Genomic DNA, 27830 nt, shown 5'->3' with positions numbered 1-27830 from the left:
GAAGTTACCAAAGAACCCTCACCTCCAAGTCTTCTGACCTCTGGCTCCTGTGTTCCCTTTAACCTGTTACCACATGCCCTGTGGGGGCAAGGACTTCTGCCCCTCCCCAGTCCCAGCTATGTTGTGATCCCCAACCCTTTCACTTCTCAGTTCAGTCATTGCATGCTTCTGCGTATGCCCTGCCCAATACTTAATAAGGTTTTTTCCTAAACAAAACGTGGCTTAAGACAAAAACAAAAAACAAGAGGGGATCAGGGAGTAATCTCAGTGTTCAGACCACATCTTGACCATCAGTACCCTTGGCTAGAAACTGAGAAGACAATTTTATAATTATGTCAAGACCATTCTTTGAGTTTTTGATGTTTGTCTTTATTAATTGTATCTTGAATATGCACATAAGGTATTCTGAATCAGAGACAGGCTGCATGTTAATTACCTTATAGTAAATAGTGAGTATGCTGGCCTCCCAAGGGTATCACAGTGAGAGCCGGGTCAAATGTCTTGCCCAAGTGGCTGGATACTCCACAGGCGAGTGATGACAAAAAGTGAGTTTTCTCTGTTTCTAAAGGGAAAGAAGGCAACTGTCCTGCTCCCCTCCTGAAATTGTCTCCTTAGGAATATTATGAGTCTGAATTCTTGCTCTTTATGTGAATAAAACACCTCCAAGGGCCAAATACCCCACGTGTACAGTTTTTATGACCTAGAAATGCCCCCAAGGTCTGGGTTTCATACCAAAGGAGAGAGCACTGCTAGATTGACCTAGCACCCTGAGGCTTAGCCAAGGGACTGAAACTATCATAACCATTTGGCTTTCTCAGGAATACAAGAGAAATCTGATTATCAGGTCAGATCAATTAACCAGACAAGCAGATACAGATGTAATTCTTATGGTATGTGAAGTGTGTCAGGAAGCTAGGGCTTTTTACCAGAGGAATCCAGGGAAGCTTTATTTCCTTGAAAAGATAATGTCCTAATCATACAAAGGAGGGCCTGGCAATTTCTGGCATCCAAAAATCCAATTTTTTTCAACAAGTTTTTGAGTTTACACTTTGTCGTAGAAGTATAAAAGACAGACAGAGTCTTGTAAGTTGCAACAGTGCATATGGTCGATTGGCTTAGACCAGTGGGACCTAATACTACAGCTTGCACGGTTTCAGAGCAGGCCCATTTAGGCAAGCTTCATGTTAAACAGCAAGAGAAGATTCTAACCAGATGTCCAGCCTTAGAACAAGCACATAAAAATTGCTGCTTCACTGTCACTGCAAACAGCAGTCCTGGGAACATAAACTATTTTTTTATTAAGATATCATTGATATGTAATCACATGAGCAACACTGTGCTTACTAGATTCCCCCCATTATCAAGTCCCCAGCACATACCCCATTACAGTCACTGTTCATCAGCATAGTAAGATGCTATAGAGTCACTACTTGTCTTCTCTGTCCTATACTTCCTTGGGGACATGTACTATTAATAAAGACTAATCTATCAAGACCCCTCTGCAGTTTACCAGATGTAAGGGACCTTAATTGAACTATTATTGGTGGTACAGAGAATTATAGAGGTATTTCATAGAATACCTCATTAATCTCCATAACCGTAAAGTACTGAAATGATTAGTATAACCCAGAAGTTAAGTGATTTGCTCAAAGTTATATCATGAATAAATGATAGAACTCAAATTCTAATTCCTATCTTTGATTACAATACCAGAATATCCTCTCCACAAAAGTTCTATGTAACTCTATGTAACCACTCACTAATATTAATATGTTAATTATTGTAATAGTTGCTGCATCTCTCATCCAACTTTTTGTTGTTGTTGTTAGATAAATTAGCCCATTTATTATTGTCCAGCAATGCTTCATATAGTGGTGCTCTGGTCTTTCAGTTCCTTCAGCCTTCTGACCGCAGACTTTACCCTGACAAAGAATCAGTGTTGTCAGGCCAGGCACCGCCGGCTACTATTTTCACGCAGGAAGCACAGTTCCAGAGCCCCACAGCTTGTCTCTTCATCTTGATTTTGCAACAAAAGGAGCAAGTATACTTGCTGTGCTGGCTTATTTCAATTTTCTTCACCATTTGCCCGTTGTAGACACCATAATGGGTCGCATACTTACTGACGATTTAGACCTCCCAGAGTGCATGCAGCCTTGTCGCTGCAAATTAGGTGCAAGCCAAGAGAGCTCTCATTCAACTTCTCGGGACATGAAGGTGTTAAAGAAAATCTGAAACCAGACCAATTTAAGAAATTGTATAAGAATGCACTGGAGCGCCCTTGTTGCTATATGGCACAAATTGAATTGTGGGAAATGGCTGCAACAAGTGGGCTAATTATGTATGTGATGACCTAAGATCACATCACTTTTTTAATATTCAGCCCCCACAACCTCCACCACATAGTGCTTGGCAACCACTGGCTGTTTTATTGTCTCCAAAGTTTAACCTTTGCCAGAATGTCAGAGTTGGAATCACACAGTAAGTAGCCTTTTTAATTGTCTTATCACTTGTTAATACACATTTAAGGTTCCTCCATACTTTTTCAGGAATCAATAGCTCATTTCATTTTACTACTGAAAAATATGCTATTGTCTTGCTGTGCTACAGTTTATTCACCTACTGAAAACATCATGGTTGCTTCCAGGTTTGGCAATTATGAATAAAGCTTCTGTAAACATTTATGTGTAAGTTTTAAGGTGGGCATAAGTTTTCAACTCCTTTGGAAATTGAAAATACCAAGATATGCAATAGCTGGATCATATGGTAAGAGTATGTTTTCTTTTATAAGATACCACCAAACTGACTTCCAAAGTGACTGTATCTTTTGCATTCCCACCAGCAATGAATGAGAGTTCCTGTTGTTCTACACCCTCTTCAGGATTTGGTGCCATCAGTATTCCAAATTTTGTTCTTTCTAATAAGAACACAGTGGTATCTCGTTGTTTTAATTTGTATTTTCCTGATAACTTACAATGTGAAGCATCTTTTTTATATGTTTGCTTGCCATCTGTATACCTATTTTTAAGGGTATATCTTTTCAATTGAAGTACAGTTGAAATACAATATTATACTGGTTTCAAATATACAGCACAGTGGTTCAACAGTTACACACATTATTAAATCCTCACCCCAACTAGTGTAGTTACTATCTGTCAACATAGAATGATGTTATACAACCACTGACTATACTCTCCATGCTGTACTTCCATCCCCATAAATATGATGATTGAGATTTTTGTGGCCCTTCATCCCCCTCACCTACTCTACCTACCCATCCAACAACCCCTCCCCCATAGTAACCACCAGTCACATCTCAGTGTCTGAGGGTCTACTCCTGTTTTATTCATTTTTTTTGTCTTGCTTTTTAGATTATACATATAAGTGAAATCATATGGTATTTGTCTTTTTGTATCTGGCTTATTTCTTTCACTTAGGATAATGCCCTCTAAGTCTATCCACTGCATGTTGTCCCAAATGGCAAGATTTCTTTCTTTTTTATGGCTGAATAATATTCCATTGTGTATATGTACCATCTCTTCTTTATCCACTCATCCACTGATGGACAGTTTGGTTGCTTCCATATTTTGGCTATCGTAAATAATATGGTGATACACATAAGGGTGCATATATCTTTTCAAATCAGGGATTTTGTTTTCTTTGGGTAAATTCCTAGAAGTGGAATAACTGGGTCTTATGGTATTTCTATATTTAATTTTTTGAGGAACCTCCATACTGCTTTTCACAGTGGCTGTACCAGTTTACATTCCCACCAACAGTGTAGGAGGGTTCCTATTTCTCCACATCCTCACCAACATTTGTTGTTTCTTGTCTTTTGGATAGTGGCCATTCTGACTCATGTGAGGTGATATCTCATTGTGGTTTTGATTTTCATTTCCTTGGTGATTAGCTATGTGGAGCATCTTTTCATGTGCCTGTTGGCCATCTGTATTTCTCCTTTGGAGAAAAGTCTGTTCAGGTCCTCCACCCATTTTTAAATTCTTTGTTTGTTTGTTTGTTTTTCTTTTTTGGTGTTGAGGCATATGAGCTCTTTGTATATTTTGACTGTTAACCCCTTATCAGGTAAATCATTTACAAATATATTCTCCCATACTGCAGGATACCTTTTTGTTCTGCTGATGGTGTCCTTTGCTGTACAGAGCTTTATAGTTTGATGTAGTCCCAGTTGTTCATTTTTTATTTTGTTTCCCTTGCCCAAGGAGCTGTATCCTGGAAAATATTGCTCATACTTATGTTCAAAAGATTTTTGCCTATGTTTTGTTTCATCTAAGAGTGTTATGGTGTCACGTCTTATATTTGGGCCTTTGATCCATTTGGAGTTTACTTTTGTGTATGGAGTTAAACAGTAATCTGGTTTCATTCTCTTGCATGTAGCTGTCCAGTTTTCCCTACGCCAGTTATTGAAGAGGTTGTCTCTTCCCCACTGTATATTCATGGTTCCTTTATTGTATATTAATTGACCATGTATGTGTGGGTTTATATCAAGACTCTCTATTCTATTCCACTGATCTATGGGTCTGTTCTTGTTCTGTATAATACCATTTTGATTACTGTAGCTACATAGTATAGCTTGAAGTCAGGGAGCATAATACTTCAGCTTTGTTCTTCTTTCTCAAATTGTTTTGGCTATTCAGTCTTTTGTGGTTCCATATGAATTTTAGGATTATTTGCTCTAGTATTGCCATTATTATTTTGATAGGGATTGCATTGAATCTGTAAATTTCTTCCAGCAGGATAGCCATTTTGACAATATTAGTTCTTCCTATCCATGAACATAGGATAGATTTCATTTCTTTCTGTCTTCCTTAATTTCTCCTATCAGTGTCTTATACTTTTCAGAGTACAGGTTTTTCACCTCCGTGGTTAGATTTATTCCTAGGTATTCTTTTTATTTATTTATTTTATTAAGGTATTATTGATATACACTCTTATGAAGGTTTCACATGAAAAACAATGTGGTTACTACATTCAACCATATTATCGAGTCCCCCCCAAACCCCATTGCAGTCACTGTCCATCAGTGTAGTAAGATGCCACAGAGTCACTACTTGTCTTCTCTTTGTTATACTGTCTTCCCCATGATACCCCCGGCACCATATTTACTAATCATAATACCCCTCAATCCCCTTCTCCCTCCCTCCCCACCCACCCTCCTCAACCCCTCCCCTTTGGTAACCACTAGTCCCTTCTTGGAGTCTGTGAATCTGCTGCTGTTTTGTTCCTTCAGTTTTGCTTTGTTGTTATACTCCACAAATGAGGGTAATCATTTGGTACTTGTCTTTCTCTGCCTAGCTTATTTCACTGAGCATAATACCCTCTAGCTCCATCCATGTTGTTGCAAATGGTAGGACTTGTTTCTTTCGTATAGCTGAATACTATTCCATTGTGTATATGTACCACATCTTCTTTATCCATTCATCTGCTGATGGACACTTAGGTTGCTTCCTTATCTTGGCTATTGTAAATAGTGTTGCGATAAACATAGGGGTGCATATGCGTCTTGCCAATTGGTTTCAGCCCAGGGCAAGTTCACTATGGATTCAATGTGACCAAAGAAACTGACAGCAGAACATTTTTTGGGGTGAAAGGGTTTATTACCCGGCTTGTTCTCTGGTGGTAGGTCGAGCACTAGTGTCTCTGCCTCTGCTCAGATCACTGGACCAAGCTCTCTATACAGCACAATAATGGCTTATTGCCTAAAGGTGTGGAAACAGTAGCCTAGCAACAGGCCAGTTACATCATCAGGTGGTTTAAGTTCAGTGAGGATCCTAGCCATAGGAACTCCAACTTCCCCACAATATGTCTTTTTGAATCTGAGAACTTGTATTCTTTGGGTAAATTCCTAGGAGTGAAATTCCTGAGTCAAATGGTATTTCTATTTTTAGTTTTTTGAGGAACCTCCATATTGCTTTCCACAATGGTTGAGCTATTTTACATTCCCACCAGCAGTGTAGGAGGGTTTCCCTTTCTCCGCATCCTCACCAGCATTTGTTTTTGATGTAGTTCTAAATGGAATTGTTTTCCTGATTTCTCTTTCTGCTCGTTCATTGTTAGTATATAGGAACACAATAAATTTCTGTCTATTGAGTTTGTATCCTAAAACTTTGTTGAAGCTAGTTATTAGTTCTAATAGTTTTTTGGTGGAGTCTTTAGGGTTTTCTAAATATAGCATCATGTCATCTGCAAATAGTGACTACTTCTTTGCCAATTTCAATGCCTTTTATCTCTTGTCTGATTGCTGTGGCTAGGACTTCTGGTACTATATTTAGTAAACATGGTGAGAGTGGACATCTTTGTCTTGTTCCTGATTTTAGAGGAAAAGCTTTCAGCTTTTCACCATTGAGTATGATGTTGGCTGTGGGTTTGCCATCTACGGCCTTTATTATGTTGAGGTATGTACCCTCTATACCCATTTTATTGAGCGTTTTTATCATGAATGGATGTTGAATTTTGTCAAATGCATTTTCAGCATCTATTCAGATAATCGTATGGCTTTTATCCTTCCTTCTGTTAATGTGGTGCATCACATTGATTTATGAATATTGTACCATCCTTGCATCCCTGGACTAAATCCCACTTGGTCAGGATGGATGATCCTTTTGATATATTTTTTTGATTCAGTTTAATATTTTGTTGGGGATTTTTGCTTCTATGTTCATCAGGGATATTGGTCTAAAATTTTCTTTTTTTGTAGTGTCTTTATCTAGTTTTAGTGTTAAAGTAATGCTGGCTTCATAGATTGAATTTGGAAGTATTCCCTCCTCCTTTACTTTTTTTGAAATACTTTAAGAAGCATGCTTATTAGATCTTCTTTAGCTGTTTGGTAGAATTCAGCTATGAAGCTATCTGGTCCTGGACTTTTGTTTGTTGGGTTTTTTAATTACAAATTCAATTTTCTTACTGGTAACTGGTCTGTTCAGATTTCCTGTTTCTTCCTGGGTCAGTTTGGGATAGTTGTACTTTTACAGGAATTTTTCCATTTCTCCTAGGTTGTCCAACTTATTGGCGTAGAGTTTTTCATAGAATTCTCTAATAATTCTTCATAGTTCTGTGGTATCAGTTGTAACTTCTCCTTTTTAATGTCCTCTTTTTTTCTTGATAAATCTAAGGATTTCTCTATTTGGTTTATTTTCTTGAAGAACCAGCTCTTGGTTACATTGATTTTTTTCTATAGTTTTATTTTTCTCTTATTTATTTTTACTCTGATTATAATATGTCCCTCCATCTGTGGAAACCAAACTCCTTTGGGTTTCATTTGTTCTTCTTTTTCTAGTTTCTTCAGTTGTGAGTTTAGACCATTTATTTGGGATTGTTCTTGTTTCTTGAGATAGGCCTATATTCTATGTACTTCCCTTTTAGAATTGCTTTTGTGGTATCCCACAAATTTTAGATGATTGTATTTTGTTTTCATTTGTCTCCAGGTATTGCTTGATTTTTGTTTTGATTTGTTCAGTGATCCACTGATTATTAAGAAGCATGTTGTTTAGCCTCCATGTGTTTGTGTGGGTTTTTTGTTTTCTTTGTGTAATTGATTTCTAGTTTCATGCCATTGTGATCTGACAAGATGCTTCATACAATTTCAATATTTTTTAATTTATTGAGGCTCTTTTTGTGTCCTTACATGTGATCTATTCTGGAGAACATTCCATGTGTACTTGAGAAAAATGTGTATCCTGCTGCTTTGGGGTAGAATGTTCTGTATATACCTGTTAAGTCCATCTGACCTAATGTGTTGTTCAGTGCTATATCTTTGGTGGGGTATCTCTTAAAGTCTTCTTTTTTATTAAGGTATTACTGATATACACTCTTATGAAGGTTCGACAATAACCTCCTCAAAGACACTTTCTCTCTTTTCTTCTCTCTCTTCTTCTTCTGGTACTCCTATAATACAAATATTGTTCCATTTGGATTTGTCACACAGTTCTCTCAATATTTTTTCATTCCTAGATATCCTTTTTTTTCTCTCTGTGCCTCAGCTTCTTTGTATTCCTCTTCTCTAATTTCTATTTTATTTATTGTCTCCTCTACCATATCTAATCTGCTTTTAAAACCTTCCATTGTATTCTGTAATGATTGGATTTCTGACCGGAATTCATTCCTGAGTTCTTGAATACTTTTCTGTACCTCTATGAGCATGTTTATGATATTTACTTTGAAATCTCCTTCAGGAAGATTGACAAGGTCAGTTTCATTTTATCCTTTTTCAGGTGTTTGAGAGATTTTTGTTTGAACCAGTTTCCTTTGACGTTTCATATTTGTATGTGGCACCCTCTAGTACCCAGAAGCTCTACTCTCTGGAGCTGCTCAGCCCCTGGAGCGATGTCAGAGGTCACAGGGGGAGTGATGCTGGTGCCTGGGGGGAGGAAAGAGCTGTTTCCTGCTTCCCAGCTGTTATGCCTGTCTCCACTGCCAGGACCAGTGGGCCAAACACATAGGTGTAAGTCTCTATGCTTTGTGTTTGAGGTTGCTATAGTCAGAGCTTCCCTTTGGCTGGCCTGATGCCAGGGTAGGGGCTGCCGGTTTGTGAGCCAGGTGCAGATTGCCTGGAGGAAGGCACAGCAGGCTGCATATCATGGTGGGGGGCCTTGGAGTGGCATATCCAGCCAGGTGGATGGAGTGCCTGTAGCTCCGCAAAGTTTCCAACCTGCTGGGCAGAGTGAGCCTGGACAATTTTGTCTACCTGTCCTTTCTCCTGAGCAGCAAGCTCTGTGTAATCCTTGCCCCTTTAGCAGCCCTCTCACTGTTAGGAAGTCTCTCAGACTGCCTGCCTTTCTTTTGTCCCAGAGCAGCCAGATGTGGACCCCTGTTTTCCACAAGTGGCTGGAATCTCAGACTCTCCAGGTATTCTGCCTGTCTTAGCTTTCCAACACCACTAATCACCAGAGCACCATGCAATGTAGGTTTGTGCTCCCAGAGAAGATCTCCAGGGTTCGGTGTTCAGCCATCCCAGGCCTCCACTCCCTCCCTGCTCTGTTTCTCTTCCTCCCACCAGTGAGCTGGGGTGGGGGAAGGGCTTGGGTCCCACCAGATCACAGCTTTGGTACATTACCCTGTTCTGTGAGGACTGTTTTTTTCTCCAGGTGTATATAGTCTGGTGCAGCCTTCTTTCCTGTTGCTCTTTCAGGATTAGTTGTCTTAATTATATTTTCATATTATATGTGGTTTTAGGAGAAGGCCTCTGTCTCACCTCTTGTGATGCCATCTTTAATCCAATCTCATTGGCTCATTTTTTAATCAGGTTCTTTTCTTATTGTTGAGTTTTAAGAGTCCTTTTTATACTTTTAACAGTCCTTTATCAACTGTGTCTTTTGCATGTATTTTCTCCCAGTCTATGCCTTTCTCATTCTCTTGACATTTTTGTCTTTCCTAGAACAGGAGTTTATAATTTTAATTAAGTCTAACATCAGTTTTTCCTTTCATGGATTGTGCCTTTGGTGTTGTATCTAAAATGTCACTGTATATCCAAGGTCATCTAGTTTTTCTATTTTTTGCATTTTACATTTAGGTCTGTGATCCATTTTCAGTTAATATTTGTGAAGAGTGTAAGGTCTATGTCTAAATTTTTTTCTTCTTGTGGCTGTCTAATTGTTACAACACCATCTTGTTGAAAGACTGTCTTTTTTCTATTGCATTGCCTTGGCTCCTTTGTCAAAGATCAGTTGACTATATTTGTGTGTATCTATTTCTTGGCTCTCTATTCTGTTCTACTGTTTTATTTGTCTGTTCTTTACTAATACCACACTATCTTGATTACTTAGCTTTATAGTAAGTCTTGAAGTCAGGTAATATCAGTCCTCCAACTTTGTTATCCTTCAATATTGTGTTGGTTACTCTGGATCTTTTGCCTCTACATATAAATTTTAGAATTAATGTGTTAATATCTAGAAAATAACTTGCTAGGATTTTGATTTGGATTGTGTCAAGTCTACAGATAAAGTTGGTAAGAACTGACATTATGACAATATTGAGTCTTCCTATCCATGAACATGGAATCTTCCCATTTTTTTTTAGTTCTTCAATTTTATCAGAATTTTGTAGTTTTCTTCATATAGATCTTCTACATACTTTGTTACATTTATATCTAAGTATTTCATTTTTTGGATACTAATATACATGGCATTATGTAAATTTGAAATTTAATTTCAAATTCTACTTGTTTATTGCTGGTGTATAGGAAAGCTATAGTGAGAGTTTTTATCATGAATGAGCATTGAATTTTGTCAGGTGCTTTTTCTGCATCTACTGATATGATCATTAGATTTTTCTTTCTTAGCCTGTTGATGTGATTGTTTAGAATAACTGATTTTTGAATGTTGAACAAGACTTGAATATCTGGGACAAATTCCACTTGGTGGTGGTATATATAATTCTTTTTATGCCTTTGTTGGATTTGATTTGCTAACAGTTTGTTGAGGATTTTTGCATCTATGTTTATGAGAAATATTGGTCTTTAATTTTCTTTCCTTGTAATGTTTTTGTCTGGTTTGATATAAGAGTAGTGTTGGCCTCATGAGTGAGTTAAGAAGTATGCCTTTTGCTTTTCTTCTCTGAAAAAAAAATCATAAAGAATTGGTATACTTTCTTCCATAAATGTTTGGTAGAACTTATCATCCAGGCCTGGTGCTGTTTTGGAGAGCTATTATTTATTCAATTTATTTAATAGATATAGCCCTAGTCTTTTCATCTATTTTTTCTTGTGTGAGTTTTGTCAGATTGTGCTTTAAGGAATTGATCTATTTAATCTAGATTATCAAAGTTGTTCATAATATTCCTTGCTTATCCTTTTAATGTCCATGGGATCTATTGTGATGTCCCCTCTTTCATTTCTGATATTGATAGTTCTGTCCTCTCTTTTTGTCTTAGCCTGGCTAGAGGCTTATTAATTTTATTCATCTTTTCAAAGAAACAGATTTTGGTTTTATTGATTTTCTCTATTAATATCCCTTTTCAATTTTATTGATTTCTGCTCTAATTCTTATTATTTATTTTCTTCTTCTTACTTTGGATTTAATTTTCTCTTTTACTAATTTCCAAAGGTAGAAACTTACATGGATTGTAGAAATTTTTTATTTCCTAATATACACTTTCAATTCTATGAATTTCCCTTTAAGCACTGTTTTCACTATATCCCACATATTTTGATAATGTGTTTTTATATCCATTTAGTTGAAAGTACTTTTTAATTTTTCTTGAGTTACCTTCTTTGACCAATGTGTTATTTAAAACTGTTGCTTAATCTCCATGTACATGGGGATATTCCAGTTAGTTTTCTGTTATTGATTTCAAGTTACTCCATTGTGTTCTAAGAGAAGATATTGTATGATTTATACTCTTTTAAGTCTGTTAAGGTCTGTTTTATGTCCAGAATGTGGCCTATCTTGGTGAATGCTCCACATGAGCTTGAGAAAAATATGTATTTTGCTATTGTTGGATGAAATGGTCTGTAGATGTCAATTAAATCCGATTGATTTGTGGTTTTATTGAGTTCAACTATGTCCTTACTGATTTTTGCCTGCTGGTCTGTCCATTCTGATAGAGGAGTGTTAAAGTCTCCAGTTATGATAGTAGATTCACCTATTTCTCTTTGCAATTATATTAGTTTTGGCCTTACATTAGACTTTGATACTACACTACTTTTTTTTTAGCAAAGATAGTTTGTCCTCTTTAAAAAAAATTTTATGAAGTCTTTAATGCAAAATACCTAACACTTAAAATTACCAAAACTTCACTTAAGTTAAAAACTTCATTTAATAAAGAGGATAAGCTCCAATAATTGTACTCAATTTCTGCCACACAATGCCAAACCTATGTAATACAACACAGTACTGCATCATTAACTGTTCCTCCATTCTTCTTCTCAGTCCTAAAGGGCAGAGGAGGGGTACTTAAGCATGAAACAAAATACAGTTGAAATAAACTGTGCAGAGTGATTCTTAATAGTTACAAATGCATTCTGACTAAGCTATCCAAATAAGTTGCTAGGGGATAACTGTAGGTATTGCTCCAGAGCTGATAAGAGGTTTGTTTTTAGAGCTTAATAAAGGTCCTGTTCTAGGTGAGAAGTCATAGGTTAAGGATGCGTGTTCTGTAGTGATTACATATCCACACTTAGAACTAGTAAACACTAGAAACGTACATCAGAGTATCCTCAAAAGCTGGTACAGTTTTTTAAAAATTGAAGTAACATGATTTTCAGAGTCCACAGGAATCTTGCCTCAAGAGTTTAAATAGCTTCCAATAATGCACCCATTGTGTGGGGGATAAGGCATCTCTGGGACCCTTTGCCAAAACTGGATTCTCTGGTTTTTAGTATAACTATTGCATCTTTCATTGCATGGCAGATAACATTCTTCATCTGTAATTTATCTTCATGATTGGTATGAGTCTGTGATAGAGAACAGAATTCCTGAGTAAGTCAGAAGCATTGTTTAACATGCTCTAGAGAGACAAAAACTTCAGCCAATTTGATACAGCTATATAAATTAGGAACCTGACATGGAATTCCTCCTGTGATAAATACCATATCTCTGAGAAACTATTTCACAGCCCAGCCTTCAGCTTCATACACTTGATGAAGATGCTTTCTTGGTGATCAGTCTAAATACTAGCTCTGATTACTAATAGGATCATGGTTCCTCAGTTATATTGAACTTGCTCTTCTGATACCTTTTTAAGGAATTCTCATATTTACACACCCAGTGCAAATTGAAGAAGCAGGATTATACACATCACATATTTCTTGAACATATTATCAAATGCCAGAAGGCCCCTGGCTTCTCTTTTCCCTCAATAAATTGCTTCATTGTGAGTTTATGAGAATATCCATCTTGGAAAGTTTAAGTACTTGGTCACACTGTCCTTGGGAATTCCCACATAGACCATGACATTAGCTGCATCAGAAATATCCCAGTAAATATATTGCTCCCCATTTTCAATCTTTTGCAGTAATTAGCCCACAAGCATTATATATCTCAGGATTCTGATCCTGCCAAACAAAGTATTTTGGAAACCTAAAGAGAAAATCAGTTTGCTATCTGACCTTGTGTACTCAAGCAATAGAATGTTGGCCATCAGATTATCAAACCTGGAAGGCATATCTCTAAGATTTCTGCCTAGTAGTCAGTCCTTAAATTTCAACATCACTAATTCTTTTTCATTTTTTCAAGAGGTTTAGCACAAATTCAAATCCATTGCAAAAGTCTCCTACTGTGGTTTCTGTGATGATTTGACTGGTTCTTTCTATAGACTGAATGTTTGCATCCCTCCAAAATTCATGTGTTGAATTTAATCCCCCATGTGATGGATTTGCAGGTAGAGCTTTTGGGAGATAATTAGATCATGAAGGCAGAATACCCATGAATGGAATTAGTGCCCTTATAGAAGGGACGTCAGATAGCTTCCCTGTCCAGTGAGGACACAGCAAGGAGACAGCTGTCTATTAACCAAACAATGGACTCTCACCTGACACCAAATCTTCTGGCACCTTGTTCTTGGACTTTTCAGCCACTAGAACTACGAGAAAAATGTATTTGTTTTTTAAGCTAGCCAGTCTATGGTATTTTGTTATAGCAACCCAAACAGACTAAAACAGTCCTACAATTAACTAGTTCAACTTCCTAGTCACCAAACGCTTTGGAGAAGGACTCAGGTTTCCAAAATGCAATGGTTAATTTATGGTACAACTCAGACATCATCACTGGCTGCCCTTGTTTCTAGTACTCCTTGAACACATTCCAGTTGCTCCTGTTTGGGGAATCTTGCAAGCACAGCAAGCAATTACCACACAGCCCGTAGTGAGGGGGTCAGAATGCTGGCCATGTCATCAATCCTTGAGGTTCTGATAAAAATTACAGGAAGTCTTATTTTCTATCAGAGAGGCATATATATCATCAAAGATATTTTGTATATTCTTGAATCCATTTTCTGTCTTTTTTTTCCTTATTGACATTACCTCTGGTTAAGTCTTCTGGTTAGTTTAAAGAGGTGCTAGTTGGACAGGTCACCTTCCTGTGGCTGGTTGGCATGGAGGCTGCACCCCAACCCCAGCTGCTGGTTCCAGTACAGAGAGATTCTGCCGGAACACAGCACCAGGAGTGGGGTATTCTCCAACTAAGGAAGTCTGTTTTATGTCTTCATTTGAGGCTGGCTTTGAAAAGTGCTTAAATCACCTATTTGAAAAAGGATAATGTCTTTATTCCACAGGGTGCTCTTACAAAATGAACAGTCACCCACATCATAGAGAGCTTTTCTAAGAATGATCTGTGTACGCATCATATCCCTGGTTTGTGCACCTGAGATTTCATACATCCCAGCCAACCAAAAGTCTTATAGGTAGCACCCTCTTGGCAATTTTTCATCTTCATCTGGTTGTGATCCACACACACACTCCAAAGTTACACTGGGGACACACCCAGTGCAAATTGAAGGAGGATAACATACATCCCACATTTCTGGAACACCTTTGAAAGCTCATTCCTAGCAACCCTTTAAGACATGCCCTTCTGTGCGGCTCCACAGTTGACATGCCTTTCTTTTCAGAACCCACTGTTTGATACATTAGACTCCAGTGTTGTCCAGGATGTACTTTCTGTATCCAAATCAGTCCGCACTATGTTTTTTGTTAAAGACAACCATAAGCTAATTGCTTCATTGTTATTGTAAACATTTTGACAAATAGGCAACAGAGCAAAAAACACCAGACTCTAATGACCTAATAAAAAAGGGTCCTTATGGTTTATGTGAGGATACTTGTTTTCACACAACTCCTTTGTCTCCTTCATCACTCACCCCAGGGACACAGTGACTAGGATGACTACACTGACATAATTTCAGGTTTAGTAGTTAGGAATGCTGAAGCAAACAAGAAATATAAAATCTGACTAAATGAGAAGTGTAGAGACAGGTTGTTGTTGATGTTGGCCAACCACCAACCATGTCGTCAGGAGCCTAGACTTCCTATTTGTTTGCTCCAGCATCAGCTGTTCAGTTTTTGTCTTTGTACTTTCAACTTATGGTCTAAAGATGCCCACTGAAATTTCAAGCAAGGAGGAAAACAGAAAGACTACTTTCAGCCCCTATTATGCCTCTTATCAGAGAAGCAAAAGCTTTCCCAGAGGTCTAATAGATATTGTTACATATTTGGCCAAGACTGGGTCATTTGGCCACTACTAGTTTCAGGAAAACCTGGAAATCAAGTGTATGGAAAAGAACAGGATTAGCTTAGGGCAACTATGAGTCATCCTCTGGAGCTAAGCAGACTGCTGCCTGTATTAGTCGGGTATTGCTGTGGTAATGCCCCAGGCAACCCCCAAAATCTTAGTGATCTATAAGAACAAGCATTTGTTCCTCACTTACAGGCATGCAGGTCATCTGTGACTCTGCCACATTTGGCTGAGAACAACTGGGTTTGGATCCAGTTGGATCCAGTTGACTGTGTGCTTTCAGGTCTGCCCCACGTAGCTTCTTATTCTCACATTATTAACCACCCACAGCATATTCTTCTCATGGTAAATGGCAGGGGCACAAGAAGCCAGATAAAAATCATACAAATGCATTTAGAGTCCTTGCTCATATTATGTACGGCAGCAATCCATTTGCCAAACAAATTGCCTGGCCCAATCCAACACAAACCCGGCAGATACATATACTCTGCCTGCTCCAGTGGCAAGTGCTACAAAGTCACATGCCAAAAGGTAAAGAAGCATAATTCTGTTACAGAGAACAAATAATTGGGATCAAAAATCAAATCCGTCCCATCATTCCAGAAAAAGTGGGGCCCTGAGAGCCACAGGGAAAGGAAGAGCTGTTGGGGAGCCACTAGGAGCACCTTCCACTCTACGGTAGTCAAAGAAGCCTTAGAAACTTATTTTTCTGGTTTATTCAGCAAGAAGAAGAAAAAGAAGTGAGAAAATGGTAGAGTGACAAACTGCTTTCTTGAGCAGGGGTTTCCAGCCAGAACATTGTTGGGCCATTGAAGAGCTTGATGTGAACTGTTTCGTCTCAAACTCCCAGTTTTGCAGTGTGTCAGCATTTGAACTCCCACTAATAGCAAACCTCTCTGATGCAGAATGTGATGTGCCAGGTACTGAAGTAAATACTTTACCCGCAGAAGCTCATGTTGTGCTCACAAGGAACCCATGAAGCTGTCCTTACCTTACTTACAGCTGACAGCTCAGGTACCGTGGGCAGCTGCTTATTAATGGAGCCCAGATGGGCTGCCTTCATTCACCCGGGGATCCACCACTTGCATGGCGCAGTGCTGAAGATGCAGACCAACAATGTAGACACAGACCCTGCCCTCCAGGACTTTAGTTCTTAGTCTCTATGCTGTACAGACCCCTGGGCATTACATGCTGACTAAAAAAATGAGCCCTGTGCAAATATGTGTATTTTTTCAAATGTATAGGCCTTGTGCTTATGTTATATATCAATGAACTGTCATGCCAACTATCGAATTAGTACTATTATTCCCTATTTTAAATATTAGTTAACAGATACCCAGAGATTACCTTTGCTACACACCAGTGAGTGATGGAGCAGAGTCAGAACCAGGCATTTGACTCTAGAACTTGTGTTTTCACAGCACCACATGCAGCCCATGTTTATTTAAATATGTTCATGAGTCAATATAGCTTTTTTTCTGATGTATTTGCTCATCAAAAGATACTAGCTATAAACTTAATCACATAAAGACCTGGAGAATATTTATGTTAAAAAGGTGTCCTCGCTCTTGACAAATTTGGAATCATAGGTCTGGTATTTTTTAAGTCTTGCAGAAATAAACTAAGGAAAAATACTCAAGTATAAAACAAGTGTGGTTTCTTTTTCTTTAAATCTGAGACTGGGTTTCATTTATTCCACTCTGTTATGGGTGTTTGACGTTTACATAATACTTTGCAATTGCTAGTGGACCCCATTACACTCTACGACAATTATGACCATTGTTATTAAAATCTCTCAGCGTTGGGGCGGAGGCGCCCTGGACGCGGGGCTTGGCTTCCGCTGGCAGAGGAGCGGGAGGTCGGCTGCAGTTCCAGCTGGTCCGCTTGTCCCCGGCCGCTCCGGCTGCCGAGCACGCCGGGCCGGTTACTGCGGCGCAGGTGGCGCTGCTGAGCCGCGCTCCCCCAGCGGGAGCTGCCCCCGCCCCTCACCCGCCAGCCGCACACACGCCGCAGGTCCCCCACTTCGCGCTGCCTCAACTGCTGCTTCAGGCGCAGGCGTACTGCTGACTCCTCAGCAGCCTGCTCCGCCCAGCAGCCACGTATGCCTTCCATCTCCAGAGCAAAATCTTCGGAGCATATAATAACACAGTCATTATCAGAGGTGGAGCATTCACAGGTAGGTCTTGGAGTGAAACCTGTACTGGGGGAAGTCAGGCTCACTCCTCAGCACACGGAGCACCTAATTTTCCAGGTTCCATCTAGATGAAGAACAACCAGCCGCCCTCTACCCTCCCACAAGTTGAAATAATGTGTGAAAACCTCTTAAAAGACAAGGAAGAGCAAATTCCGGAGGGGTACAAGCAAATCCTCTCTACCGATCTAGCAGAACAATATCAATCTTTTGTGAAATTCACACATGATCAGATTAAGCAACGATATGCGACAAGGCCAACAAGCTACATGTCCAGAAGGTTTTTTTGCTATCTGGGTACCAGGTTTAAACTCAAGGGTGGTAGCTTGGCTGTAAACTTATTGCAACTGTTTTGATATCACATTTCAGCCCCAACTTGAACACTTGAACCCCCTAAGAACACTTGAACCTTTCTGCAGGTCCAGTTTATACACCTGGAAAGCACTTAAAACTTTCTGGCTGCCACAAGCATCTCTTTCCTGCTCATCCAATAAACTTTGTTTCCCTCATTATTGTTTCTGGAAAGGAAAGTTCTGTTTAAGTGGTTTTAGTCTGAATATAGAATAGTTTTTTTAAATAGGGCTTATTTTGCAAAATACTGAGTTTTAGTTAAAATGGAAAAAAAAAGTACAGGTAACCTCACTAATAAATATAGTTCCAAAACTCCCAAATAAAGCATTAGCAAATTGTACTCATCAGTGTACAAAATATAACACTACATCTTAATCAGTGGTGGATCTAGGAATGCAAGGACTTTCCAACATTGGAAAGTCTATTTATAGAAGTCACTGGCATATAAATACCATATAAGTCCTTGGTAGTAAAGAAGATTCCCTAGGAAAAATAAATTAGATAAGAGAAAGTGATTCCCAAGAATGTAATCCTCAACATTTAAAACTTTTGCAAAGGAGACCCCCAAAGGAATACCCAATGAAATGGGGCTGGGGTGGGGAAGAGGAAAAATTGTTGTAAGATATTCAAGAGAAGAAAGTGTTTCAAGTTGACCAGTGCTGAGAGGTCAAGTAAGATGAAGACTGAAAACTATTAATTCAGCACAATGGCATGCACTGGGTGCATAATAAACAATCTGAGTAGTCATGAGAGAGAAGCCTGATTGGAATGGGTGAAGAGAAAATGTGAAGTGGGGAAATGGAGCCGAGACCACAGAAAACTCATTTAAGACATTAAGCTCAGAAGGGAACAGATAAATGGGGTGGTAGCTTGGCTCTTAAGTGGAATACGGTAAAAGAAAGGCTTTGTATGTATTTTGTTTTGTATTTGTTGTTTAAGGATGACAGGTATGGAGCATATGTTGTAGCGAAGGAAATAATAAGTACAAATTTGATTCTGTAGGAGAGAAAGGCAATTACAGAAGCAAAGTCTTCTCCCTCAGCAACAAGCGCCTTGCCAAACTCCCACTCAGGTGAAACTTAACTGTCTGCTGTGCTCCTGAACTCCAGCAGCTGAACATAAAGGGGAAAAATACACAGCTGGTCCTGCTTAAAATCCATGACCACAAATCTCAAAAGAGCACTTAACACTAACCAACAAGCCTACCATACTTCCCCAGTGTGATGGCTTCTCCTCTCTCCAAAGTAACTACATCACACATACATACATGTCCGTCACCCCTTCACTCTTTGTTGTTCACCTTGCCTCATACATCATGAGGAAAGCCAGACATCCTCTCATCTTCCCACCCGCAAATCTGCCTGCTGTACTGCACTTGCCTTCCTTCTGTCTCTCCATGCAGTCTGGACCCTGCTTCATTATAATAGAAAACTGGCTGAAGTGTAACTGGACATGTTAACCCAGAAAACTTTAGTGTTTCTCAGAAGAAATAATGAATGTGAATGAAGCTGAAAAATTATACACAATAAAGCTAAAACTATACACAATAAAAAATTGACTAAAATTAATGGAAGAATCCAATCTCCTTGAAAAAAATTAAAGTTACAAATCTGACCTGAGGAAGTTAGACTTAGTAGTAATAATGCACCCAAGTAAAGGTCAGATACTGTGTGCCATCATCAATAAAACTTTCATTATAAAATTTATACAGAGAAGCTGTCCCCAAAGAAAATAACTTCAGTAAAATAAAAATGAAAATGCAAAGTATATTTTAACTGTGAAAATCAATTGTTAAAAAAAAAAAAAAAATTCAACTGTGTGAACTTGAAAGATCTAACTGGCTTTATTTAATGATTCATGAATGGGCAGCACTGCATCTAGCAAGTAGAAAGGAGATCCAAGGAGCTGTACCAAATGGAAGGCTGCTATAGGCAAAAAGGGGCAGAAAAAGCAAGGTTCTAACAAAGAGTCGATTGTTTCAGGCACAGTCACCTTCCTTTGGAGGAAGACAGGGGCTGCCTATCACACAGATCATATCACTAATACTCATCAGGTAATTCCAGATAGACTGATTAAACTACAATTAGGTTAATTAGGCTAATACTAAGTCTTGATTTGTTAATGTGGGTCTTAACACAAGTGACTCCAGTTGGGGCCTGTTGTCTCTTCATTGAGGCCATGAATAGTCATTAAACTTGCTGATATTTAGAAACAAATTCAAGACAATCATACAAAAATATTGAGGGAAACTTTGTCCAACAGAGAGGTTAAAATGTCTTATACAAATCTGGTATATTTCCTTCCAGACCTTTTCCTGTGTATTCAGACAGAACAGTGGAGTCCACTCCCCATTGCTCAGGTGTAGGGTTCTTTGTCAACCCCATTCCTCTCATACCACCACCACACGAATAGGTTCCTTTTGCCCTAAGGATACTGCAAGGATAGTCATGTAGGCAGCCATGCAGAAGAAGAAAGCAATGACTGGTGGCATGGTCTGGGCACTGTCTTGCTGGATACTGAGCTGGTGAGGACGTGGTATAGAGGACAGCTCTCCCAGAGTACAGACTGAATGATCAGCAGAGGTCCTGGGTGCAGGCCATGTGAAGTTCTCTTTCATGGGAACACTGGGCAGTTGACTGGCAAGGTCTCTGATCCCATGTAACCCTTGGCGCCCACAGCAGTCCTTCTTCAGACCCACTGCCCTTACACCTTCTGTAAAGGGGCTCTCTCTTGCACCGCAGTTTCCATTTAGGGACTTCTGATGTTCTACCTTTCTTTCCTACCCCTCTTGCTTCTTCCTCTGCTCTCCTTTTTTCTTAGACTTATTAACCTAAAAATAACCTTTAATGCTCATTAGCAAGAACCTCAACGTCTCATTAAAAACTGATTTCAAGTCATTTCCCATTCTGCATATAAAGAGCTTGGCAGTAGTCATTCCATTCTAAAGATAAGTAAAAAGCTAAACACACTGTAAAATCAACAATTCTTGGATCCATAAGAGAAGGGAGGACATGGCAAATCTCTGCCCCTAAGGTTGGAGAGACCAACAGGCAAGTCCTGGGAGCCATTGACTTACCAGGGCAGAAACTCACTTAGCAGACACCACTCAGGAACCAGTGCCAGGGCAGGAAAATTTGACCTACAACTGACAAGATGTTAGCAGCTCAGTGTGAACAACAATGAGAGTTAAAAACTCAAGGGGACCCAGTGTGGATAAACTGAGAGTTTCTGTGGCCAGGATTCTCACTTGTCCATGGTTGACTACCTCACTGCACACCTGTGGGCAATACATGACTGTTGACTCTATATAAAGAGCTCCACCCAGTGCTCTGGGTGCAACACGGTGGCAGGGCTTCAGGGCTGCAAGTCTGCAGGAGAGCAGAGCAGAGGCTGGCTGGAGTGGTGGCAGCACCGAGGACAGAGGCCCAGAGGACAGCTGTGTGGGATGACTGTGCAGAGGCATAGACCAGCTAGCTGCCTGCAGACTCGCTCTGAGTGAATGGGATTCTAGTGACTGACCTGCCACCTGGAAATAAAGTTGGGTATAACCCTTTCACCCCAAGAACGTTTTGCTGTCTATGTCTTTGGTCACATTGAATCCATAGCGAACTTGCCCAGGGCTGAAACCCATTGGCAAGACACCCAGTCATAGGGGGCTCCCACAGTTTTGTGAGATTTACCTCCAGGCTCTTGAGCAGGTCCTGCTTCTGGCCGGAGGAGGGGAGAAAGCTCCCATTTTGAAATCCACAAAGGACAGCTCTGCCCACAAGAGAAACTGGTTAACCAGAGCCTAACTCACCTGGAGAAGGGAAACCGCCATTCCGGAAGGTCAGCTCTAGCCCTCCATATGGGGGAAGGGAAATGCCCAATGCCAGCCCACCCTAGCCATCCTGTCCCCACTAAAGGGGGAGAAAAACACAGAGAAACGCTTGTGAAGTTCATAGTGCAGAACAAGACTCACCAAATACTGAGACCTAATCATAGGACTATAGAATGCTTTCCCCCTGCCCCCAACATACCTCACCACCACATTACTAAAGGCCTATTTATAGCAGTTCCTTTTACCTAGCACATCATATATGGCTATTGAAAAAAAAATGAGGCATACTTAAAGTAAAACACAACAAACAAAACAAAACAACAAACAAAAAACAGTGTCTACATAGTATTTCAATAGATGAATGCATGATATTTTATTTAGACAATCTTCCATTTATGTTGTTTAAATTTTCCACTATCCTAACACAAGCCCTTGTACATATATATTTATGTATCACATGATAAATTTCCTTAGAATATATTTCTAAGACATTTGCCAGAAGTTTGAAGATAGTAGATTATTGGGCTTGTTTAATAAACAACTCTGGCAGAGAAGGGGAGAAGAGTATGGGAATGGAAAGAAGAGAAAATGAGTCAGTCTAGGAAAATTCATGACCACATATTTTTCTTTTTTCTCTTCTTATAATGTTCTCTTTTTCAATATTGTAGAAAGATCATTGGATCTCAAAGAATATATGCAGAAAAACAAGTCTGACACTCCTGTCTCCCAGTTCCCAGTTCTCTCCCTAGTTTCTTATTTATTCTTTTAGATATTGGAGCTAGCCCTACAAAAAAGCCATGTTTGCAGATTAAACACAGTTTAAAGAATGCATTATGATTCCACCTAATATTATGTGTATGCCCATTTACTTCTCCTGTATCTGATCAAAATACGCTCAGCGACTTTGTCATATATTTCAGGATGTTTTGATATCAACTCTTTTCCTTAGTGAGGACAAGCTATCTGAAAGCTAGCTTTTAAAAATTAAAACTGCCAAGGAATGTTAGATGAATGGAGTAGAGGAGGTCTTGGGTGTAGTGTTACTTATTTCCCTTAAATGAATGTTTCCTTTAACGTGAAGAGGGAGCAACACTTTTGAAGTCTATAAAGTTACATAAACAAATGATAGGAAGACACAATGAATGAAGAAAATCTGCTACTAACAAAGCCCTGTGATCTCCTAAAGAATCCTAAATTCAGTCTCTGGCTATGCAGGCATGCAGGCTAGAGGGCGCTATGGTCCAATCCCAAACTGCTGGTTCCTTTAGCCAGGATTTGGGTTTTAAGAGCCAAGAAGAGTTCTTTGCACCAACAAAAGACTATAGATAAATTGTCTGTTGCAAGCCCACTTCCTGAAGTAGATTTTCTGTTTGAAAAGCTAGAGGGAATTACTAGATCTTCTTAGCTACATAAGACTATCTTTTCAAGGAAATATTCAGATTATAGAACTGAAAAAGACCTTAAAGATCATCAAGGTCCATGGTTGTTAACAGGGACTTATATCAGAATTGCTTGTGGCATTTTGGCTAATCATCAAAGTGCAGTAAACTGTTCTGTTTTTTTTTTTCCTTTTCCTTTTTCAAGTATGAACCCAGGCCTTTGGACACTGCAGCACTGGAAAATAATGATTGTTTCTATATTAGTTGTCCAGCTTTTCTGAATTACTGCTTGTCACCTTCTCTCCAAATATATTCATTATTCTCTCCAAAATATCCAGAATCACGATATTCCAGTCAACTCTACTAACCCATAAATATATTTCCTCACTCCTGATCCCTGAAATAGGTGTATTGTTCAAAGAATCTAAGTTCTATGCACTTATATATTGGGTTTATTCTGACCTTCCCTTGTCTCTCTGCTGTGCACATGTTTCTGTTAGTTTCTAACTTAAAAGTATTAGGTTGAGTGTTAAGCTGAATATCTGCTTCAATGGGAAAATGTGTTCCTATAAGATTAGAAAATGGCAGTTGGACTTCAAGCCAGACCACCAAAAACTATTTAATCTATGATTTACCTGAGCCATGAAGCTGGTGGTCCTTTTTCACTTATTTCTCCACTCCGTTGAATAAGCATTGAACAGGTGTGCATTGGAAAGTTCTTGACATGGCCCAGAAGTGGGACACCAGCAACAAAAATTTCTCTTAACTTCAGTCGGAAGCGTGGTCCCTGGTTATAGAGTCAAAAAAGATTCTGGGCATCAGTCTCAATGTTCACTCACTGTATTTGAGTACCCCTGGTCCTTGGGTATACTCTTGTTTTATGCTCAGTAGATATTTGTTATTCTGAAAAATAGTGTGTACTGCATCTCAAGCTAATGAAAAGATGAAAATATGGCAGTCAGAGCAGTTAGTTCTGTTTTCAGTTTAATAATAAATGAGCTGAACCAAAGCAAGTCGGCCTGCAAAAGCACAGCCATCCCAGCTATTTCCTGTTATTTCAAGCCAAGCAGCAGATATGCAGGGAGGATTAAGACAAGAAAAGATTTAGGGAAGACTAGAAGACTTCTCTACAGTTTCTCAAGGAGGAAGTAAAGAGCGTAGGGAGAAATTTAAAATGGAGATATATAACAAGGTTGTTGGGTGAAGAGCACAGTCAGCTCCCACAGCCTGGTTAGGTGTGGCTTGTTCTGGTCCATTTGTGAATGATTATATGAGGTTTTCCTAAAAGCAGCAATGATGTAGCTGCTGTTTTCCCAGTGTAGGGACCAAGGGCAGGCCGCCCCATAAGATGCCACCACGACGTGCCGATTATTTCAGAGTCGAGAACAATCAAGGCCCAAGACTCAGAAACTTTGACCTCCCACCCTCTAACTACACAAATAGAATTTAGAGAGAGGACATGCTCCAGGAAGAGAGCTATCACCTTAAATAGCTATACTATAATGTAAACTAGGTGTGGTAGACAGGGAGGGATGTGGCTAAGTGTGTTAAAATTCCTTTCTGTGTCCCCTCATTGTTTCTGCGTGGCCCAACAAACGTGTGTTTATCAAACATTTACTCTTTTCGTTGTCCTGTGAATTACTTCCCTTTTCCTTTGAGGTCTCAGACCCTTCTTCCTGGTTCAAGATGACATATATACCTCATTCTCTCTGACTGTCTTTAGAACCTATGCCTATGGCTTCCCCATATGTACATAATTAAACTTTGTTTTTTTTCTCCTGTTAATCTGTCTCATGTCAGTTTGATTCTTAGACCAGCTAGAAGAACCTCAAGGGGTAGAGAAAATTTCTTCCTCCCCAACACCAGTTTTTATCACCTTATAAACAAGAACATACCTGGACAAGATTAAAGACTATGAGTCCAGCTTAAATCCCTAACCCCCAGCTAACTGCCTTTCAAACTGCTTATAAAGTCACCAGGAATGAGGCAAGCAAGTGTGGATAGATCTGTGAAAATCCACCAGCACTAATGGAAAACAAATTCTAGTGTCTGGTCCAGGGTCAATGAGTTGATCACATCCTATTTATAAGAAAAAGACAACTGTATTTATTGTGTGGACAATGGTTTATTAATACATAATTTTTTTTCCATTGCATTGATGTGTTCACTTATGAGTGGGCATATTCACTGCACAAAGACAAATGCTCTCATGCTGAGCAGAAGGTAAATACTGCATGCAGGGTTTCTTCTCTCTTAGATGAGCTTTGCTGTTTGAGTGGAAAATGGAGGGTGATGTGGAAATGGGGAGAATGGATTATGGAATAAGCAGCAAGTGTTTCCTGGTGCCTGGTTTACATAAGATTCAGTGCAATTACCTATTCCTCTGACTCACTAGAAAGTTTCCCCATCAAAGAGGCAAGGTCTACACCTGGTATTTGAAGGAAGCCAAAGGGCCTTTCTGATTACTTACCTACCAGATTATCCACAATTCTCATAAAACATTAGCACAGGTCATTTGACTGGATTAATCCATCATCCTCTGTGGTCATCTATGAGAGAAAATGTCCTAGAAAATAAATCAACCCTGCTGACATTGAGGTGTTGTGATGGATAGTGAGTTCTATTGTCAGGTAGAAAGGTAGACATGAGCAGCCAGGGAAAGGGGAAGGTAAAGTTCAAGGAAAAACTGCCCAAATTCTGCCCAGGTAGGGGGTCCCACATGAAGATAACAAAGGCTTTGCAGGGAAATAACTTCTTTGCCTATCAGGACCAGACCAAACTGGCCCTAACCTCATCCCAACATGGGCACAGTCAAGCAAAACTAGTGACTGCCCAAAACATACCTCATCTCAAGAAAGGACATGCACAGTGAGAGGGATGGCTATACAGGTGGACCCATCAATCAATAACCCCACGGTATCAATCAAAGAGGCACCTCCTCACCAGAATGCAAAATATAGACCTCCCACCCAATGTATCTCCCACCCAATGTATCTAGGCCTTTGTCTACCTTAACTCTGACCTGCTCCTCTCTTGGAGTGTATTCAAAAGAACTTTCACTCTGATTTGCTATTGTGTCTGCCTTTCAATTCTTTGCTATGGTGGGAACAAGGAACAAGAAGAATGAACTCAGCCCATAACACTATATAGAAAGGGAAGAGTATTATCATAGGACCAAAGGACATTTTCCTTAGTTGAATTCAGGACAGTGTGTCATGATATACAGCTAACAAATCTGCATTTGTAGAAGTACCGAGTTTGAGTTCTTAGCTGGAAAAATGTACAAGGAATGAAAGGGGCTAAAGTCTCAAGCTTAAATCCACAGGCTTATGCTGACACAAAATGCATTATCACCTCTTAAATATTATTGCACACCTCTGCGCATCTTTCTGCCAGGGAAGATCTCAGATTACCATCAAACAGAATCAATTATATTCTTTCTACTCAGCATGTCTTGTAATGCCACACCCCATCATCTCTGGAGCTGTAACAGGAACGTTCCGATCCAACCATGTGATTTCACTTATGGTAAGAATCTATTTCTGGGCATCTAAAAATGGATCTAACAATGGCAAGCTGTATCAATTGCAGAGCTGGTTTTAAAAAAAAGCTCAAATATATTTGACCCAAAGATACTTAATGTTTGACCGTCTTTCAATTGGGAAGAAAATTACAAAACATTTGTTTGAACAAGTTTGACTTCTTAGTAATTTATCAGTAACAAAAGGAAATCTAACTTACTATTTTCACTATTTGGTGAACACAAACACCACAGATTATATTTTGGGACTTTTAAAAATAATGACCCATTATTAATGTAAATTCTCTTTACAGACTTTCCCAAACAGTGGATATTTGTTTCTAACAGTTGTAATAATATTAGAGATCCCATTAAAAGGCACGATTTCTCTAAATCACTGACTATAGGACAAGATGGTTTTAGGCAAGAAGTAATTTAGAAGGAATTTACATAAAACAGAAACTAGTGCTTTTCTAAGATGATTCTGAATTAAAATCACACTTACTTTCTTATAATTTTTTCCCAACTGCAGCTATTCACAAAAACTTTCTAAATTTTAGACTATTGACTCTTCCTAGTAATACAACACTTCATCCAACATTTACACTAGAGCAGAGCTGCACTCATCACAGCAGTTTCAGAGCACTTACAATTTTAGATGAGGCAATGGCAGAGATATAACCTGTACTAGATCCACCAACATCTGAGGGAGTCAGTCCCCAGCATGACTTTAAAGGGTAGCTGTTCAGTAATGCACTCCACTCTGGTCAAGATATAAACAGGAAATGATTCTTTCAGCTGAGCAAATCAAGCCCATATAACATATTACAGTAAGTTTTCCTGTGACTACAGATGTTAGATTTTACAGATGCTGTTTCAGAACAAATGAATTCATCTCTATTTTATATTTTATGAGCCTATTTTCAAGCCATCTGTCTGAAGTCACATTATTTAATGTGGATGTTTAAGAAGTATATTATTTATTTTAGTGTATTGAAGTTTTAAAAATTCATATACAAGACATTGTCTGATTCTTCTCTATACATTCAGAAAGAATGTACATGAGAAAATCTAAATGAGGATTTTTAAAAAGAAAATATCTAGTTGTCTGTAATTGCTCATCATTTAAATGTTCCATCATCTAAAATATGCTTTGTTGCATACTATCATGGGATGTTTGCAGTTTTGAAGCTCACAGCCCTGAAGTTCCCTGAAGTGACATACGTGGCAAACAAAATCTCTTTGTTGTGCCTTCCTCCAATGATTCAGCCTAACTACTGTACACTAGAAAATAAACAGCCCCATAGAATTAGCTACCCAGCTTCCTCTATTTTGAGATAAAAGTTTTCCTAGTTTAACTTCTAAAACACAAAAATTTTTTTGTTAATAT

The 27830-nt window shown here is 39.0% G+C and overlaps 1 long non-coding RNA gene and 2 pseudogenes across 1 annotated transcript; 1 reads left to right on the top strand and 2 right to left on the bottom strand.

The window, feature by feature from the left end:
• Nucleotides 1–11769: 11769 nt before the first annotated feature.
• On the bottom strand, nt 11770–16242 carry LOC118910810 (lysine-specific demethylase 3A-like; annotated as a pseudogene).
• A 687-nt stretch (nt 16243–16929) lies between these two features.
• Nucleotides 16930–17726, top strand: LOC130684170 (akirin-1-like; annotated as a pseudogene).
• Nucleotides 17727–19348: 1622 nt separating this feature from the next.
• Nucleotides 19349–27159, bottom strand: LOC130684093 (uncharacterized). The gene is made up of 5 exons (XR_008998231.1): nt 27091–27159; nt 25391–25486; nt 23556–23707; nt 21521–21620; nt 19349–20860 (listed from the first exon to the last, which is right to left on the bottom strand). It is a non-coding gene; the product is annotated as an uncharacterized LOC130684093 (long non-coding RNA).
• Between the last annotated feature and the right edge of the window lie 671 nt (nt 27160–27830).

This window comes from Manis pentadactyla, chromosome 6 (assembly GCF_030020395.1).
Source record: "Manis pentadactyla isolate mManPen7 chromosome 6, mManPen7.hap1, whole genome shotgun sequence".
NCBI classification, from domain to species: Eukaryota; Metazoa; Chordata; class Mammalia; order Pholidota; family Manidae; genus Manis; species Manis pentadactyla.
Note: the sequence above shows the minus strand (reverse complement) of the source record. Positions and strands in the feature narration are given on the sequence as shown.